This window comes from Nesoenas mayeri, assembly GCF_963082525.1.
Source record: "Nesoenas mayeri genome assembly, chromosome: 5".
NCBI classification, from domain to species: domain Eukaryota; kingdom Metazoa; phylum Chordata; class Aves; order Columbiformes; family Columbidae; genus Nesoenas; species Nesoenas mayeri.
This window is the reverse complement of record NC_137548.1, coordinates 44,276,938-44,292,804: the sequence shown is the minus strand read 5'-3', so window position 1 is coordinate 44,292,804 and position 15,867 is coordinate 44,276,938.

Genomic DNA, 15,867 nt, shown 5'->3' with positions numbered 1-15,867 from the left:
TATTTGTTTGGATGTTTCTGAACAAAATTAGTCTTGCTAAATGACAACACATATGCAAAAATCAGGTGACAAAAAAGATGAATATGGTATACGATATATGGTGCAGATAACAGTGTCAAGACACTGCTGTCCATGCGACCAGAGGGCAGGGTGGTGTATGGGATGCTGTGGTGCTCCTGCTGCTGGCATGAGTTGAAGTGTAACAGGTCCATGGATGTGTGGAGTACACATGGCCCTCCCACAAGGGTTACGTGAGGAAACTAACTACCATCTCCCCTTGATGTCACTGAGAAGCTCGTATGTCCCTCCAGTGTGCACTGAGGCTAAAGGGAAGAGGAAGATTCAAGCCATGAGTGATGGCAAGGTGTGTTTTCACATCTTTTGACAATCACCAAGTTGCTTTTGCCCTTCACCGCTGGAAGTCCTGTGCTGGCCCTTTCCTTACCCACAGGCTAGGTGCTGGTAACAGAGCTGCTGCAAGAGTAAGATGTCAGTGCCTCCAAACAGAAGGTGAAGTTTCAAAACAGGTTGGCAATACCTCTCAGCTCCTAATGATAATGCCTTTTGCCTCCAACACAGGAACACCTTTAGTGCCATCTGCATGCTGTCCAGGAGCCCTGGGGCACGGGCAGCAGTGGTCAATGAGGAGCCTCAGCTGTGGACAGTGTCCGATCTCAAGATGACATTGTTTGCTGTGTCTCTTCCTATCAGTAGAGGGTTGACTTAGGATTCTCCTAGAGAAGACGTGACACTGTCAACCCGCAGAGAAAACTTGTAGGGAGTGTCTGTGAGGGCTGCAGGAGAGCATTTTTGTAGACATCAGCTCCACATGGATACTTCCATAGTTTTGAGATTATCTTTGTGGAGAACGTGGCAAATGTTCAGTACAAGCCATCTGATCTTTTTCTGTCCAGTTGTCATAAGCTCAGAACTGTGTGGTTCATATGAAGGGCCCCACCTGGAGTTTTGTACCTGTACATTTTTAAATAATACTGGCAGTCACTCAAAATGCTAACTTTCATCTAAAAATGACAATTTTAAAATACTGTCTTTCCGGGTATTGCCTTTCTTGACTGTTTTCAGTATAGGAAGCGTGACACTCTCATAGCTTATTGCATTAAATCTCTCAGATTCCATGGGTGGCAGATAAGTGGTGGTGTTAATCATATTAAATACAATGGGCTGGGGAATGATCACAATACACCAACTTGAAATGACTTGCCGGAGTCTGTAAGTTTCTGTGGGAGACATTAACAGAGCTGGGGCTATAAAGTGGTCTGAGCACTAGACGGGACACCACAGAAGCTGCCCATGACACTTGTGGGGTATCCTGGAGCAAAGCTTTATAAAGGACACCGTGCTTCAGAGATGGCTTTCAGACTGTAATGTGGAAAGCAATCTAAGGCTTAAGTGGTATTAATGTTCTGATGCAAGGTGGTTTGTGTGTCATCAGATATGCAGAATGGTGACGACAAATCTTGTTTTGAAATTTGTCATAAAATTTATCATCAAATGTATTTGCACAGCAAGACTCCATGATGTTTTCAGAAAGATTCTTCTCCCTATTCTGGCAGCAGTGATTGGAGGAGATGCTGTTAAGTGCTGTGTCACTTGAGGTAACTTTTCTTGTCCAGGATGCAGAGTTTAGAGCAGCTCTGCAGCCTAACTAGGAGAATGCTTTAGAAGGCTATCTCCCTGCTGGGAACAGCTTCAATATCGTGTTGTCTTATGTTTTCTCAGCCTAAACCTGGGCTGCTTTGGCTGTTTGCCTTGTAAACCTGGCTTTTATACTTTCAAACTATATGCTTTTTAGCTGAAAGGCAGCACTGCTTTCAGATTTCATGCTGATAAAGAAAAGAGACATAGCAGAGGTGGAGGTATAGAGAACTTCAGCCACTGAAAACCAGTGTGATTTTGCAGTCATGGAGGTTAGCCTGTTGAGTCCTGCCCTTTGCAGATCTGGTTTTATCATTATTCTGTTGTCCTCCCTAAACAGTTTGCCTAGACTTTGTAGAAACAAGAATTACTAGATTGGGTCAGACTGTGTTCTGGCTACTTTTGGGTGTGAAGAGCAAGATGCTCAGCAGCCCAGCTACAAATTGTTGGGTTTTTTTTACTGTTTTAAGGCCATGTGAGCTGCTCATGTCTTTATCATTTGTTGATACATTTTGAATTATTGCAGCCCCCTTGATTTGAATTAGAGGAGTTTTTATGTCTTCAGTTTCTAATTCCTGACTTCTAGTAGGTAAAATACCAGTGAAGACTGAATAAAAGAAAATTCACCAGCATCCAGAGGATTTCCGTGGTTAAATTTGCTGTTTCAGTTTTGAAAGTGTCCTTATGATACCCCGTCAGTACATGCCAATTCTTACTACATGTATGATTGATGGTGCTTCAGGTTTTGCCCCAGGCTATACCCAGTCTGCTTGCAAGCGATGCTGATGGTGAAGTTTCCACTGCTGCCATTATGTGTTATTTAGATTACAATAGAGCTAAAAACCTGAACCACTTCCCAAGGAGAGAAACAATCCTTTCCCCCCAAAGCTCACAAACCTTAAAACAAAGCCTGCCTGGGGACACTCTTTGGCACTGTATTAAATATCCTTGCTGAGAAATAGTTTCTTACAATTATGGCCTTCCTAATAGGCACTGTGGGTAGTATCAACACAAAGCTGTCTGTATTACATGGTTTGACCTGTTTTAACCTCAGTCAGTCTCCTGGAGATGTAGAAAATATCTGTGCCACACAAAGGTCTTGCTTTTCAGGCGGAGTAGAAGTGGGTTTTTTAGAGTGCTAGCTTTCTAAGAGATGTCATACTTTTTGTGGGTGAAAGTCACCCTGCTGAGGCTATCTGAAAGCCTGCGCATCCATGTCATCAGCTCATGAGCTGCTCTCTTTGTGTGCAAAAATGAATTGGTCCCCAAGTCTCTTTGCTTCAGACCACTGCAGATGCGCTGTGCTTAGGGAATAAGGGTATTTTGGCAAAGCGGGTATATTGTTCAGGATGTTCTCCTCATTAAGGGGAAATAAAGGTATGTTCTTTTAACTTTCAGCTAACGTGAAGTGTCTGACCCAGATTCAAACCTTAATGAAGACTAGATCCCTGATTTTGCTAGGTTTTTACATCCTTAACAAATTTTTTTTTGTTTTCTTTCTCCCCTGAAGAAGTTTCAAGTCTGTCAGCAACATAAGTGGGATTTGGATCAACCTCTGAGCAGTTAAGTAGTAAGGAGATTTCTGTAAGGTTACTTTGATCCCCTCCCTGTATGTGGAAGGATGAAGTTATTGTGAGGGAAGTGTTATAGGTGGCAATTGCAGCGACCTCCCCTGTACTCTTGCCTCAGCAAAGTAAAGCTGTTGCCTCCTCAAGACTCTCCAATGTGTGTACCCTTACTGCCTGGTTTTCCTGCAGCATGAAGCAGATGCCTTCAACCTCAAGAGCCCCCCGAGTGGGGCATGGAGGGAAGCTCAGCAGCTGCGTGACCCCACGCTGCGCTCAGCAGGATGCCGGTGGGTGCAGAGGGGCGGCCACAGTGTGCAGAGACCTGCTCCCCTCTCCTTCACCAGAGCTGCAGAGCCAGGCTGTCCGTGCCACTTCGTAAACATGGTCGGGGCATCAGCGAAGGAAGTTTAATTAGGCATCTTTTATTTCCGAATTCCTGACAGTGCTGAAGCGTGCTCGCCTGGGCTCGGCAGCAGCCAGGCTGCCCGTGATGGATACTGGGAGAGGTGGACGTGTTGCCATGGCACTGGGAGGTGTCTCCGCACCCCACCGCGCCGGCAGCTGAGTCGGCTCCCAGCAGCATGTCCTAATTGCGGCTGTGCAGCGACAAAACAAATACGCGGATTTCCATAAAGGCTGTAATCAAAGGAGCATCCCTTGCTTTTTAATATGTGCTGAATGCGTTCATTTGTAAGCTTATTATGAGTTCAGAGAGAGAAGCTATTAGGGTGATCATTAGCTGCCTGTGCAACTAGCAAGGAAAACCATAGCAGGTTCCAGAATAACCCCCTTTTAAATGTCCGCACTCTCAGATGCATTAACAATAACCAGCTATGCTGTCTTTCATGTTTCCCTTGCCATGAGTAAGGACAAAAGAGAAAGAAGAAGGGGGACAGTGAATTGCACGCTTTCAAAATAAGTTCAGATGGAGAGAAAAATGAGGTGTTAAGAGAGCAGCAAATTCACTAGCATGACATTGTGTGTCGTGATGCAGTATCTGTTATCCATTGGGGAAGCAAAAGCAGCTGGGAGCCAGCCTGTGAGTCTTGGCTCATATCTCACTTAGTCCCCCTACTCCTGTCATCTATGTATTAATTGTGCTGAGTGTCTTTTGTCTGCCTGGAACCTGATTGTGGCTGGAGTGCTTAGATTATACATCTTTTGAAGGAAGAGAACATTTAGAAACACATATGCCAAGATTATGGGATTTATTAGCTCTCGTTTATTTTCCCGTAGAACATCTGAAGCTCTGTTGTGGGCTGTGACCATGGTTCTCTCTCTGCTCCTTCTTCCTCTTTCTTAATCAGAAATCAGAAATATCAGTAGCAAAATATGTTTGATATTCATACCTTAATTGGGACAGTTGTGGTGGAGATCAGTCACATTTACCTTTCAAAACACATTATCTGCAGTTTTGTGTCTTAGAGTAAGTTAAAGGTGCTGATTGCAGTGAAACTCAGCTTAGATTTGCACATGGAATATATATGAGACGTATAGCAGTTGACCTATATGTAGAGTAACTTACACTTCATGTCTACCTCTCTTCCCTAGGTCATTTCACATGACCTTTGCTGCATTCAGGTTTTTCTGGACATAACACACCTATAGCTTGTGAAATGTATTTATTTCCTAAATAAATAAATCACTCTGAATTGTAAGCTCAGTGGGATAAAGACTTTTCTATTGTGTTTAGAATCCAAAGCACTTTGGGATGCAATATTAATTTTCTTGTTAAAAACATTTAAAAGATGACCAGAATTAGACAAATAATGCCACTTCTCAGATTTCCAGCAATATTATTTTCTGGTTTATTTGGTATTACTGAGATCCTTCATTTAAGATCTGTTTTTCTTTCAAGATCTTTTTCCTAACCTTTGCTTTCTAGACTGACTAAACCTGACTAAACTGACTGGATTGGTTTTGCATCTGTGTGGGCAGTTAACTTGAACAAAGGGAGGTTTTTTTTTTTTTTTAATTATTAATTTGGTGGTGGTGATGGTTTGGGGTTTTTTGGTGGGTGGGTGGGTTTTGTGTATGTGCTTGTGTTATTGTTGGTTTGGGTTTTGTTTTTTAATCCCTTCGAAGTTCTGTTTGGGATTTCTTTCTTAAAAGCAATTAAGACTATCAGTCCCCCAATTAAATGGTATTAAAGGGTGGGTTTCTCTTTCCCCACCTTCATCTTATGAAAAAGCACTGAGAACAACAACAACAAAAAGTTAACCTACTGATCTGGAGCTCCATTCTGCATTAAAACAGATGATAAAAGCAGAGGTTTCAAATTCCTTTGCCCACGGGCCCTTGGCTGTGCCTTTGCCCAGCTGGTCTGGGGCTGCTTTTCCTTGCTAAGGAAAGATCATCATCATCTTTTCGATAGGACAAGGCCCTGTGGCTTATAGTAATCCATTTTGATTGCTTTCTTACTTTAAAATCAATCATTTTCTTCCTCTGCATTGTTTCCCCAAAGCCTGCAAAGTATCAAGAAACTTCTTAAAATATTGGAAATCATGGGCTGAGGAGGATAAGGTTGCCACAGCAACTGCCCAGTGTTTCTGAGACTTATTCCTACCTCTTTCAAAACAACCACGAATGCCATAAACTGCTGAGGCATTCGCTGCAAACAAAGCAAGGCTGTAGAAAAAAGAAAATGGAAAAGAGCACCAAGGAGTCAGTTGTTGTTAAGGCAAGATGTGTCAGGCTAAGGGGAAAAGTGGCAGGTATTTACACTTCATGTTAAATGCCCTAAGCCTCTGGAGTGCCCTGCAATCATCTGGAGTGTTTGAATACCACAGTACCTGACACGACAGCGGGTAATATCACTTGGCTTGTGATGCAGCTCCGTGATCCACTCGAGACAGTGACATCTATTCTGTCCTGAAGGGAAGTGTTTTCAGACATAGGAGGCCAAAGTTAGCCACCTCCCTTTTGGTGTGCTAAACAGGCTTTTTTCTGGGACAGAAGATGCCAGTCACAGAGTGTAACTTGTCAGCCAGAAGTAATCAACTTTTTCACGGGTTTGGGACTGGTCTCAGTATGGACTGGTGAACTGAGGGCTGTACTGTGGGTCAGGAGATCTAGCACATACATTCTCCTTTTAGCTTTGGTTTTCTTATCTGCTAGACAGAATTAATATTGTTATATTATCAGTGCATACAATCTTTGGGTCATCTATTTAGAAAGACAGACAATTAGTACCATATGGTTCCATTGTTCTATGGTTAATAAAAGGGCAAATACACCTGTGAGCTATCTGAGGACTTTTTTTTTTTAAGGAAGAAAACTTAAAAGGTTGCAGGCTATCAGATGTGTTGATTCTGTATGCAATATCTTCTTTCCTGAGGTGGCTGATGTCTGTGTGTGAAAAGATGTACGAAAGAGCCAGACATGATGACCTGTTGAACATTGCTTGGGAAGGGGCCAAACTGAGCGGTTCGTGTTTCCAACAATGCTGTATGCACATTTGCAGCAGTTGAAACTGAGTGGCTTGTGGTCTGATGCTATACTAGCACTTCAAACACATACCCTAGCAATTTACCATGACATTTGGAAGAATGAGTTCTGCTTTGGGACTTCTGAATACCCATTTTCAGTGTCTGTGCAGGCATGGGAGATTCTACCTCCATATGATTTCATGTATTTTATGCACACATTGTGCAAAGTTGCAAATATAAAACATAAATGGTAAGTGTTGTGTTACTGATTCTCTTGCAAAGTTGGTGTTTTTTCTGTGAAGCTTCAAGAGGTTCAGTCCAGCCCTCTTTCTCCTCCTGTGTGTGACTGGTGTGCTCTTATGCACAGCCTTTTTGTGGCAGAAATGTGTCTTGGTTAAAAGCAGACAGACAAGAGTCAGGATGCGACATGGTCCAGTTGTCCTCAATGCTCTGTTTGAGTAGGAAGCAGGGTAGTTTTAGCAGCAGCTCAGATTCATTTAAATACCATCCCAAGCCTCATATGATTTTAGTGTTATAAAAGCCAACCAGGTTGTTGTTTTAAGGTATAAGATGCCTCTAAGGGCTTTGCTCACTCAACTGCACTGAGGAATTAAATGCTCTGAGGCAGTGCAACAACCTCATTCGCTCCAGTGTTGCAAGGCAAGGCAGTCATGGCTGGTAAATGGACCCATATTACAGTGACATTAGCATTTTAATACAACTAAATAGGAGGTAGATTGACTGTAATTTAGTATCTAGTTGCATGGCCTTGTGCAGGTCCCCTCATCACTGCTCCACAGGGGCCGATTATAGTTACATAGTGCACTTTGGAATCTAATTGGATTTACGTGCAGTAATATAGTCGTGTCACAGCAATGACTGCTATGCAAGCACGATGAAATTCCAGTGCAATTAGTTATTTATGTAGGAGCAATAGTTACAGGGTAATGCATAGGCTGACAGCTTGTTCCAAGCTCCAGTCCAGGAGCAGCAAATATTTTAACTTTTTTTTCTGAAGCCACTGCAAGGGAGTGGTATATCCATCCAGATATATCCAATCCTGCTTCCACAAAGATGTTTCTCCTCACCCTTCACCACAAAAGCGCTGACCTGTTGCAGAGGTCCAGCAGGACATGACTTCTGTCTTCAGCTTTGTCTGAACATACAGGCTGGCACGTGTTTTCCTTTCTCTAGATTCTGCAAATGTGGTGAGCAAAAGGCACTGGCAGTAGCCAGAGGCACATGTGAAGCAGGACACCTGCATGCCATTCATCTGGTGGCCTTCCTGCTCTAGTTAGCATGCCAGGAGACTGGAGTTCTACCAAAGACAGGCCTTGCTTCTCTGTCTTGCACTCTCCATTAATTTCTTGTTTCCCTTGCTACCTGTTGAGTGTATCGGATTATTTTGCCCCCTCCCTCTTTGTTCTGGCTCTCCAACTCTCTGTCTTGCTACGTGAGACCAGCAGGAGTCACAAGTTTTGCTGCTTTTCCTCCATCAAAGCCCACTCCTCACAAAGAGCCGCCCTGAGAGCAGTGAGTGTGAAGAGGAGCCAGTGCTCAGCAAGGCTTGTTGTGGTGGCTGGAAGATGAGCGAGGAGGCAGGAGAAGGTGCCAAATGCAGTCACTTGGCCGGCCCAGGTGGCAGCCCCGAGGTGGGAGGCTTGGCCTTGGCCATAGCTTCCGCTTCCACTGTCTCTCCCCAGTGATTGTAATTGAAGGCACCAGCCTGCTCAAGTCACAATTAGGCATGGTGGTTTTCACTTTCTGCAGTTCTCCCTAATGACAAAATTGTAGCTATTAACCAAAGGGAATCTGTTTGGCAAGGACTTCCTCCCCTTTTGGGCCATAGAATAAGATGGAGTATTGATATTGTTTGGCACCAAACATGCTCTTTTATCCCTTCTGACACAGTACCTGCTGCTACCCACTAAAGCATTTAAGCTCTTCCTCTCTGTGGTGCGGTAATTTCTTTAAAATGTTGTGACTTAAGAGGAATAAAAGAACAAAATTCCTCTCCCACGCAGACCTTTGAGGGCCTGTAGGAATGTAATTATATCCAGTAGGAGCAAGAATGCTATCATTCTGGTTACTTTCCTAATGATAGGTTTGTATAGCACACTGTCACCTCTGCTTTAAAGTTGGAGCCATCTTCTCCTGGCAGCAGCTCTCCCAGGATAGTGGCATCACAGGACAGGACAACTGAAGAAATTGTCTCTCAATTGGACATGCAAAGCACAGGGTGAAGTGTTTCCACATACAAAGAAAAAGATAAAAAGTAAGGGTATGCACTAGGTTCCAACTGTCACAAAGGGGCTCTCTGCTGTGGAATAGTGACTCTGGCTCTTGTCCCAGCTGTCGACTCTCCAAGCCCCTCTCTGGTGGTCCTGGCACCTGCTGCAACCATCTCCCAACTGGCGACATAACAGCCTCTGAACTTCCACACTGGTAGTACAGCCGTAGTGATCCAGGGCAGCCTTCGTACACAGTGTTGTGAAGCAGGACAATTCAGACACTGCTTGGCAGATGCTTTCAGGACTTTGCAGGAGAGATGGGTCACTTGGCTATGGATGTTTGTAGCCTGCAGATTTCAAAAAGGAAGCTATCCCTGCACTTCATTCAAAGATGCAGGCCCATGGTGACAGAGGAAGGACATTAAATGTGAGAGATTAATGCAAAACAAGAAGCCTATGAATATTCATTATGCATTTTATATTGTAATAATTTCAGCCACCTTGAAACTCTTTGTTTGCTTCCTGCCAACAACAAACGATAGACTTTTACTCACAGAAGTCTTAATGGGAGGCAATTTTCAAAGGCATGTTCACAAATGTTTGTGGAAAACAGATGTTAAATGCCCCCCCCTCCAGAAATCATGATGAAATGCTGGCAGAGAGAGAAGAGATAGACCCAGGTGATCCCTCACAGGAACTCAGTGGCTTCAGCAAAGCTGCGAGTATTCCAAAACAATTTGCAAAGGATGAGTGAATGAGTTACAGTGCTGAACAACCTTGCATGAATATTGGACCCTTACGGCATGAGGCAATGTTTGAATAGTTAAAGGCTTCTCCTTTCTCACAGGCCCTGCAGTGTGGGGCTGGGTCTGTGTTGTACGAGTGGAACAAACTGCCTGGGAGATGGTGCCCTGAGAAAGGAAGGAACAGTCAAACAAGAATGTTTTGCACATTGGCCTGTAGTCTCACCTCACCTTTGCGTAGCCGAAGACTGTCATTAACATTGTGCAGGCAGAAATTAAAATTTACTGAGAAAATTGTAACTCAAGAGCAGCAGCAGTCTGCACCCAGGTCTCTCTGCCTGCACCGGTTTGGTTGGGCAACACAGCGGATTCACTGTGTCGCTTGTGCCCTGGCAGTGACAATGAGGCAGAGAGTGAGGAAATGGTTTGCTCAATTTGGCGTGAACGCTGGCTGGAAGAGCGAGGGATAGAGCCCAGTGTCTCAGGCCGCTGCTCCTAATGGCTGGGCTGGGCTTCCCAAAGGTGCTTTCCATCTCCCTTCCTCTGCCTTTTCCATTTTCCTGGTAAATGGGCTGTAAAGTCACAGCAGATTAAAGTTTGTCTAAACCTCCTATAAAATATTGAAGGTGCAGCTGGTATTAATCTAGTCCTGTTGTGGTATGAGGTGCATGTGTAATGGGACTATAGATTTAGATGTGGTCTGTGGGCATTTAAAACACCCCAAAGGTTATTAAAGAGATTCTGAAGAACTGAATCCCTCACTAGGTATTAAAAGCTCTTCATTAGTGCTAATGTACAATAAATTAAGGTGGCAATTAGACTGAGCATATTCATCAGGATGGTGTGTTTTAATAAATTGTGTATTTAACATGATTGCATTTTATTGACTTCTGCAGTAATTGCTTATTTTTCTCTTACAGGACAAGCTTGGCTAGAAGGAGATACATGGGACATACAGACAATTAACTAGAAAGACACTGAGCTTCAGGTCTCAAGATTTGTGCAGGTGGGTCTTGTTCTTTCTGCCTGCTTTCTCTGATTCTCTGTCAAGACTGTTTAGGTGCAGCTATGGTGTGCAGGAGGGGAGGTGGGAAATACACAGCTCATCTGCCATCATGTCACCTGAGAGGTGTACTGCAGCAAGTTGTCCCACTTTGGTCCCCTAATCAAACTGTCTCTATCTCTGTTCTATCTAGAGGACCACACTGTGTGTAAATGATACTCTGAGAAGGTTTTCTGGAAGATACCACCTGCTACATACATCCTCTTAGCAGACCCTACCACTGTGGTTTAAAGGGGTTGGATATTGCTTGCAAATAGCAAACACAAAAATCTACCTGAGAGGGGGATACTCTGTGAAGGAAGGTGAGCATGCTGAGCCAGGTCCCCATACCTGCAAGCCAAAGGGTGGGCTGCCATGCTACTGGGGAGACGATGCGATGGAGTGATCCCGAGTTGTGGTGGTCCCTCACCACTGGGGCAGCTAAGAGCTTCAGAGGTGTTTCTGGTCACAGCTCAGCTGGGACAGCCTCTAGAAATTGGAGCACTTACCTGGAGGAGAATCTAGTCCACATTTTCTAATTCCTTTTAAGGCTGTCTGGCAGTGGTTCTGGAGAGCTTCAGACATGTCTTCTGCTTCTACTTGGTTGAGTTGTGTGTGAATATGAAAGTAGGTGTGAGCTAGCACCATTTGCTCCTCAAGCTATTGGCTAATATTTTTGTACTGCAGAACCTCGGTTTAAAAGAACCAATAGATCAGTTCAGTGGACCAGGTATGTATGTTGAAGGCAAAGAGATATTTGTGTGCAAGGAAGATACACATCGACAATGTGATAAAAGATAAGTGACTGAAAAAATGGTTTGCCTGAACGTGAGACAAGGTGACCCCTAGAGATCTCCTCCAATCTTGATAATTCTGTAATTTCTATCAAGTATTAGAGGTGGGCCAACTGAGATGAGCCATTAGGTGAGTTCACAACATCTGGATTCTATTCAGTGAAATACGAACAGTCTGCAGAAGTATGTTATGGTTGAGGATTACATGGTTGGAATAGTGGGCAAGGAAAATGGTTTACACACAGGTTTTCAGTAGATGGTAGGAGTGGTATGATATGGAAGATGCAAGGATTGAGACTGATGAAGATAAAGTGCTCATAAGAGTTCTTATAGACTGGCACATCTGAGGGATGCTCTTATTCTTCGCACCACAAGGGAACTTGGATATGTCTTGGGGAGCTGTTGAGAAAAAGACCTTTCACAGGGAGAGTGGTCAAACATTGGAAGAGGTGCCCAGAGAGGCTGGGGAATCTCAGTTCTTGGAGATACTCAAAACTCAACTAATGTGACCTCGAGAAACCTGCCCTAACTTTGAAGTTGGATCAAATTTTGGAGTTGGTCCAGGTTGAAGGAGGTGGGTGTTTGTACTCAACATCATCCAGAGGTCCTGTCCTTCCTATATTTTTCAGTGATTCCATCTCCAAGGCAAAGATAAAGGAGCAATCAAAGTAAAACTGCAGGTTTCAGTCTAGTGTGAAAGGGATGTTGAGGTAGAAGGAAATGTCAGTGCCAGCAAAGAGAAACTTGGAAGCAGTTTTTAAGGGTGTGGCTGAGCAGCTGCCTTTAGATATGTGAAGTTCAAGGTAGCTGCAAGGCATGCAAAATCAAATTTCAGAAGGAAAGAAATAAATGGTGTCTGGAGAACAAAAAAAAAATGCATTGCCTTGAAAAACTAGACTTTATTCCTAACTGATTACAGCAGCTGGGGTATGTTTCCTGGCTACACTGCTGGGAATGTTTAGGCTCCCCATCCCTTTGCAAGATAAAATTCGTATTACTGGGGGAAATGTAGAATAATCTGTCTAAGAAAAAACTGAACATTTATAGCTACATTTCAGACAAAAACAAATGCATCTCGTATGTCTCACAGGTCTGAGCTGGGACAAGCCAGGGAAAGCATCTGTCAGCCGCTGTCTTCTGCAGTTCTGGCTGTTAATATTTGCTTAGCGTTAAATGTCTCCTGCAGAGGAGAACTTAATCTGTCACAAGTTTGAGGCCCGGAGGAGGGGAGAGAAGATATTTTTAAAAGGTAGATTAAGGCATAGGGGTTCAGTTTTTATTGCTCTTGCATCGATGTGTAGTAGGAGTAACTTTAAAAATGTATCTTTTGTATGTGTGGCTTAAAAAGAAAAGTGGAAGGAAGAAGCAGCTCCGTGGGTCAGGACTGTCCTTATATCTCAGTTATTTTCTCCATTCGGCCTGTCATCAGGTACATTCAGCTACTTAGTAAGGCAGCAGTTGGCACAAATGATTTCACAATTACATTCTTTGTAAGTAACATTATTTGCATTTTGCTTGCATTGTTTGTAAATAGAGTTAGTTATATAATCTTCACAGTCTAGAGCACTACTACGTATATGAACTAAATGGTGATATATTTCATATACCCTGGCATGCTTGAGCTCTGACATGAAGCAGTTTTATGTGCTGTGTAAGAGGTCAGATCATGCTTTTGGTTTGGTTTGCCCTGTTTTAACCAGTGCAATCACAAGATCCAAATGGTGAATCCCGCATATGCTGTCTGGGAATCTGGGTCTGCAGCAGAAACTGGAAGGGTGTGTTATTCTGATATGTGCGGGTCTGTCTAAGCTTCCAGTTCCAGCACTGAAACAGTTCCTCAGAGCTCCTGTTTCTCAGATCAGATCAGTGGGTTGGCATTTTTTGGGAGTCTGCATTGAGCTTGCACAGCGTGGAAGCCCTGATATGTTCGGGTTTTGGCTTTGCCAGCCCAGACCTCGCACTGTCGCCACTGACTTCCATTTGCACATCCGGAGTTGAAGGATTTTGGCATTTGTGAGCTGCACTGGGTGTGTTCCTGGCTTGAAGCACAGCACAATTAGTAGGGTTGCACTTGGTTGTTACTTTGCTGTGTGAAGCGTGGTGGGTTTAGAAAATACAAATCTAAGCCCAGCACCACCACTGTGGACAATTTCTTGCCCTGGCAAACAAGGGAGTCCTCACTTGTCAAAGGTGAGTGTGCCTGTGTTCTGCTGCTCCCAGGTTACTATGACCGCCCAGCCCAGGCAGTGAAGTTTTCAGGACCTGATTGCTCAATGGATTTAGAGTCTCCCTTCCCTGCTCGTGTCTGGAAAATGTTTTAATATACTGAGTGGCTGCATGGGCATGAGCAACGCAAGGAATCATAGCTTAGGTTTGTCCTTGAAAAGACAAGGAGTCCTGCACTCAGCTTGTGTAAATCAGAGTGGTTCCAAGGGAGGCCTCTTGTCTTGCAGAGGAAGCAGGCTCAGACATGGCAAGTAAAGTAAGGCGGGAATGTGATTTATCAGCTCTACAAAGCAGCAAGACAGCATCAGACTCAGGAGCTGCTGCTGCTTCTTTGACCACAGGCAATGATTTTCATGTGGGTGCCTCTGCAGAGATGAGTGTGACTGATGTGGAGTGGCATGATACGGCTAAACTGGATTACTTTTTATTCCTTTTTTTTTGCTATGGTGGGGAGTGGGGGGGTGAGGGTGGTGCGCAAGGCAGCAGGACTCAGAGGTTTCCCGGATAACTTTCAGACTTTGGCTGATATGCTGAGGTTTAGCCATCTTCGGTTTCATTGGAGCATAACTTCTTTGTGTGGCGATGGGTGCCATTAATTCTGGGGCTCCTGAAGTTCCAGTATCCTATCAATTTGTCTGTATTTTCTTATTCCTCTCTACTATAGTATCCAAGCTCATGGGTTAGAGGACCTGAAGGTTCACCTTTCCCATGAAACTGAAGAATTCCCTCCCCAGCTCTTTACTCTTCTGGACTTCAAGATCTCCTTTCTCTGTGAGATTTGCAGACATGACTTGAAACACTGTCAGGAAGCTGTGGGCATCAACTCCAGGCCCATGTCAGAGCTCTGTGCCCCACTCCATCTCCTACAGTCATGGTCTTGGCTTTGAGTCTCTCTGAGCAGAACAGATATACATCTGATATATAAGAAAATAAACTTTGTAAAGAAAAATATTGCCCTCATTCTCAGGTTCAGATTCAGGTTTGTGTTTCTCCAGAAGTGAGGTGGTCTGTAGGACTGGCTTTATGGAAGAGATGGGTTATGAAGCACCTGGGGTTTGGGAAGGCTTCTCTAGGGATGGAAGCAAACTTGTGCCTCTGGGTTGGCATATGTATGCATACAGCTGTGCACAGTGCCATGAATGCATTATCTTCTGTTTCAGTGGAAGTTTTACTATGTTACGTATTCCTTTGTCTGTCCCTCTCAGGTATTTAGTGATGTAATTGCATACTGTGAGACACAGTCACTTCATTAAACAGCAAGCAGAAACTTTCTTCCAATGTAGCCTCACCTGGTCATGATTTAGAGCTGCCCTTCCAATAGAAGTACTGTCCTGAGCAGTTTGTTGTCTAATTGAGACATGGGTTTTCAAAACTGGTTAAGATTCCTTAGCATTTTTTTCATGATTTTAAAAGCTTACCAACGTTGATCCACAGGCTGTGCCTGCAGAAGGCCTGTGAAGGTCGGGTTGTAGGCACCAGAACTTCACTGGCACAGTGACATTTCACACTGCATGACAAGCAGGTGCTATGCCCAGGCTGAGTAACTGTGAGGACAGCCTCCTCTGGCCTTCCCACATCCACACGCTGCAGTCATTCCCAGCCCAGCTCCTCCAAGTGCCTACAGATTTCCCTGAAAATGTTGTCCATGTTTGTGTGGCATTTGTTCTTTAGAGGGAGCTTGTGTGGAGCTAACTATCTGAAATGCTTGCCTGTGAGTCTTTCAAATGCCAAAGCTGCTTCTCGCTCCTGTATCGATATGACCTTTCTTGGTGTGAAGTAGACAGGGACATTCGGTGTTTCTTAGACTCAACAGTCTTTAGAGACTGGGGAAAAAAAAATCAGCTAGAGCTTTCTTCTCCTGAAACCTTCCTCTTCACATCTGCATTCTCCCTTATAACTGGAAAAATGCAAAGGGACTTAGCAGCAATCATTATCTCTTACTAGTGTGTGCTGTGTTGCCTTGTACGTTGTACCTGTACAGGTGCCTTGTACCTGTACAGTATTGCCATGAACCATATGTTGACCTAAAGAAAATGGGAAGAGCAACAGTAACTCCAAAGTGTCAGAAAATATCTAACATTCAAACTTGTTTTCACATGGACCAAAAGACGTGCTGTATTCAAATACAAAGGCTCTTGTCCTCAACAACTGTGACCACTTTAGAATGAACCAGTTCATT